Raw genomic sequence first — 5,284 nt, forward strand, 5'->3', positions numbered from 1 at the left:
TGTACTTTACATGTAAGTAGATGTAGGTGAAGTGCGTTGATTTGTAGATCCTATCTTACCCCGTATTCTCCTGACTCTCATGAACACATTGCTGAGATCCACAAGATAAAGTCAAAATGCTGCAACTAAAATTTGCAATTCATGATCACTCATGCATTAAATTTCAATTTAACAACTCATGAAATTTTCTCAAACAACAAACTGATTACAATTGATCATTAATTCATCAAAGAAATTGGAAGGCTACAATGTAATTCTGGCCCAGCCTAATTTTAATACCCTTTGTTTCAGTGGGCAGTGCTCGCTCAAGCATGAAAAGTTTTTCAACGGGTTGGTGTCATTTGAAAATTGACTTTATTGGCTTTCCATATAAGTCTTTCCCCCCAAAGTGATATATTTTTTTATTTAGCAGCCTTTCAAAAGTGTATAGTTTTTTTGGGATGCACTGTAGTATGAGTATATCCAGAGCATCATTTATCTGCTTTATTCCTTTTCCCTTTTCTCTTTTTTTTTCTTTCTTGCTTAATTGAGTTTCTTTTTATTTTTTTATATCTTTCTTTCTTTTTATCAATCGTCCTTTCTTTCGTTCGTTATTTCTTTTATTCTTCCACTCTTTGCTTCCGCCGCCTGTGAGGCTGTGACAACAATAATTCTAGTGTTAAAAAAAAAAAATAGTGAACAAATATTGAGTGTCGGGTGAGAAAAAGACTACCGTCGCTAGATCACGGAGCTTCTTAATATTATGCTTCACCGGAAACAGGTCGAAGCATATTTTATCCAGCTCTATGGTCGGCACTGATCAGCGGTGGTCGTGCTACCAGTAGCTTTCTTTTATTCAGCGTTGCGGTATATACATGATGTACATGTACGTGGGAGACTATGGGTCAGACAAGAATAAGGACAAATTTCCTGATGATTTTACCAGATTTTGAAAATAATTTTACAATCAAGGAGTATATTTCACCCATTGGACATTGGAATCCAGTTTGAAGGATAGGTCCACTCCAACTAAAACTTGATTTGAATAAAAAGAGAAAAATCCAACAAGCATAACACTGAAAATTTCATCAAAATCGGATGTAAAATAAGAAAGTTATGACATTTTAATGTTTCGCTCAATTTCACAAAACAGTTATATTCACATCCTGGTCTGTATGCAAATGAGGAGACTGATGACATCATCCACTCACTATATCTTTTGTATTTTATTACATGAAATATGAAATATTCTAATTTTCTCCTCATTGCCAAGTGAAACAACAATTAATTCCTCCATGAACATGTGGAATTAGCATTGTTTAATACTGTATATGGTTCAGTCAAATTGGTACTTAATGTCAAGTCTGTAAAAAATGAAATATTGTATAATTCAAACAATAAAAAACAAAAGAAATAGTAAGTGAGGAACATCATCGAATGTCTCATTTGCATGTCACTGAGTTGTGCATATCACTGTTTTTTTTTAAATAATCAAAACTTTGAAATGTCATAACTTTCTTATTTTACATCCGATTTTGATGAAATTTTCAGCTGTATGCTAGTTTGATTTTTCTCTATTTATTCAAATAAACATTTTTCTGGGGTGGACTTGACCTTTAAGTAAAACCAAAATCTATGTTTGGTTCAACACAAAAATTGGTATTAAAGTCAGACTCTTTTACTTCTATCGTTACTATTGGTAATTGAGACTGGAAGCGGCACTGGCCTCAGAACAGTCCCACCCCGTACTTTTCGCTGTAAGGCGGATGGTACGCGGTAACAGTGGCGCTGTGCATGTATATGTGGGTGCTAGCGGTGCATGGAAACTTAATGTTATATTATAATAATTATTATTTATAATCAAGGTTCAAATTTTATTATTTGTTAAATAATAATTTATATCTATAAATTGTTCAAAACGTCATTTTGTAACATCGCTTATGAATGCTACATACATGTACGTATGTCATATCGAAGCGGTGGGCTTTTGTTAAAAAAAAATTTCATTTAGACCTAGTAAAATTCTAAAAATCTAGACAAAACATATACATGTAGGCCCGAATTGGGCGAAATTAGTACCCATGGGAGCTTGCACTAACGTACTACCGTCCATGAATGAGGAAGATAGTAAAATGTCAGAAATTAAATAAATCCCCAGAAACTACAGTTATTCCTGTCTATGCAGGATTAGGGATTAGTGGGTGACATCATCACTCATCAGTCCCCTCATTTGCATATCAGTATATCACTGAGTTGTGCACACATGTTTTATGTAAATTGTTTTGTGGAAAGTATGCAAAACTTTGAAATGTCACAACTTTCTTATTTTACATCCGATTTTGATGAAATTTTCAGTGTTTTGCTAGTTGGATTTTTCTCTTTTTATTCAAATCAACTTTTGCTGGGATGGACTTGTCCTTTAAGAACATACTACCGGTACTAAAAATTAATGCAATGTGATTTACAATGTAAGTTAACTGAGGGGTATAATTCCATACAAAACACAATGGAAAGGAAAGAGGTTGCTTTTAGGAGGGACTCAAACAATTCAAACAATCCCAGCAATGTGAATGTTTGTTTTTGTTGTGGTCAAGCAATTCCTCTATCATACAGTACATCCATTTGAATAAGATCTTTTCAACACCTTAGCTGATGTAATACCTTCTAGTAGTAGTACATTGTATATATCGATAATTAATTCCTGCTTGACTCAGCACATTTAAGTCTAGGATAAATTTCCTAAATTACAAGTTAGGAAATGAACGTCTACTGTGTGTCTGCGGAGGACCCTTTACTGTCTGATGTGGAGCAAAGCTGGCAATAAACAGGTTACCTGCAGTAGTTGTATCATCTCAGTAGTTAGTCATCTCTTCACCAGATGGTACATGCAGAGTATTTCCATTCCTAAAGAGGATTAGAACACCAAATAATGGATCCAGTACAGACTATGTACATGCACAGTTACATGATGTTAGTTACATATTTTAGATATGAATTATTTTTTTGAAAATTTCTCAGGGGTTATTGAACTGTTTCCTCAGGAACTCTGGTCCTTTAATATATTTTGAACCTAGTGGAACATTGATTGACATGATACCTATTAGTTTTGGCAAATTATAGCATTGGTGCTTTTCCATTCTAGTAAATCCAAGGGTGGGCCACTGCACTGTACATGTACATGTAGGCCTACATGTTCATAACTACACATACATGTACATGTATAAAGGGCCCAGAAAGTGATAATTCATGGGGAAATAAAATAATACAGAAATTGCCTGTCTCTTAGTCTTATGTGATCTTGTCAGGCTAATGCAATACATGGTGTAATATTAATTTGGATGGCATGAAACTTTCAAGCTACATGTACATACATGTCCATGGAGCTACATGTATTTGGACATTGTTCAAATTTTACTTCCTACCAGGCTCACAATCCTGATTGACTGATGATTTGATTAGATTCTAGAAGTTAAAGGGGAATGAAACCTTTGGAACACGATAGCTTGTGTGGAAACAGAAAAATCAAAGAAACAGATCAACGAAAGTTTGAGAAAAATCGGACAAATAATGAGAGTTATGAGCAATCACTAATGCAATGGAGATCCTCACATTGGCAATGCGAAAAAGATGTGTGATGTCACATGTGAACTTTCCCTTTGCTGGGCTATAAAATACCCCTATAATGTATCTTTTTGCTTATTCTTATGGTGATACAAACTCTTTATCCATGATGTATTCTTTAAAAATCTGTATTACATGCCCTCCTGTAGAAAGAACACATGGTCTACTGATGGATGTGATAAAAGAGGCAGTTTAAGTTAAATATATACTAAAGTAATGGGGAGAGTTGTTCACAAGTGACATCACACATCTTTGTCGCATTGCCAATATGAGGATCTCTATAGCATTAGTGATCGCAATATTCAAATGCTCATAACTTTCTCATTATTTGTCCGATTTCTCTCAAACTTTTGTTGATCTGTTTCTTTGATTTGTCTGTTTTCACACAAGCTATCATGTGCCAAAGGTTTCATTCTCCTTTAAGTATGTGACATACAGTATCTGACAGTGACTGACATTGGAAAATACATACAGGTATATTTTGATCTCTCACAGCCATGGAACCAATAGGGTCAATGATCATGGAATGTAATCCTTATCCTGCTAAAGCTCATATACAATTTCTTAAAAATAAACAAACTATCCCCAATAGATTGGTATCTATAGCTTACATGTACTGATCACTCATTGCCATAAAATTTTATTCGCACTTATTACCCCTATCTGAAAGAGGGGGTACTTGAAATGAAGTCTTAATTAGAGTTAGACATAAGTTCTGGGATTAGGGGGCACTGGGGCAGCCTTCTTATTTGTACTTTCTGTGATATTTCTTTCTTGCGCTAAAGCATTAATGAAGTCGGCCTTATTGCCTTCTCCTAGTCTTCTTATGGAGACCATTAAAATAAAGTACATGTATTGTCTTTTAGTAATTGTTTGTATGCTTGTCAGTTTAAAATCTATTTTCATCTTCAACAATTACACATGCATAGATGTATATGTAGGGGGAAATACATGTACATGTATAAAACAATAACATCAAAAATCTAACAGTGCAACCGTCACTCTCTAAATATACATTTTAATGGAATAAACATCTTGGTGTTACATGTCGAAAATTGGGAAATTCAGTAGAAACATTTCATAAACATTTCATTAAAAAATTTGGGGAAATATTTAATTTTTCATAATCATTGAAAATCATTATCCCCCACCTATTAGGCAAGCAATTTTGAAAAATAGAGAACAAATCAAGATAATCATCAGAAAATATTTTTATCAAAATTATTTGAAGACATTTCTTCCTCATAAGAGAAAAGTTTGAGGAAGGATCGTAATATTCACAATTTGTTGTCAAACTTTAGCGTGCGTGTTGTTTTTAGAATGAAGAAACTTCAAATTTTGTTTCAAATTGTCAATTTAATTTGGATGTTTAGTTTCGATTTAGCAGCAACATATCAAATCCTAGTAAGGTACTGGACATGTACATGTATATATACCCAGTTGTATGTCCAGATGGGCTGTTTGTCCAGACAAGACTGTGATTTAAGGAACCTTTTGATCAATATTTCATTAAAAGATAATAATAGATTGAAAGCACAGATGCCCACAGTTGCTATTTAAAGGCCAATTCCACCCCAGAAAATTTTAATTTAAATAAATAGAGAAAAATCTAACTAGTATAATGCTGACAATTTTATCAAAATCGGATGTAAAATAAGAAAGTTATGACATTTTAATCGTTTCA

This window comes from Lytechinus pictus, chromosome 3 (genome assembly GCF_037042905.1).
Source record: "Lytechinus pictus isolate F3 Inbred chromosome 3, Lp3.0, whole genome shotgun sequence".
Classification (NCBI taxonomy): domain Eukaryota; kingdom Metazoa; phylum Echinodermata; class Echinoidea; order Temnopleuroida; family Toxopneustidae; genus Lytechinus; species Lytechinus pictus.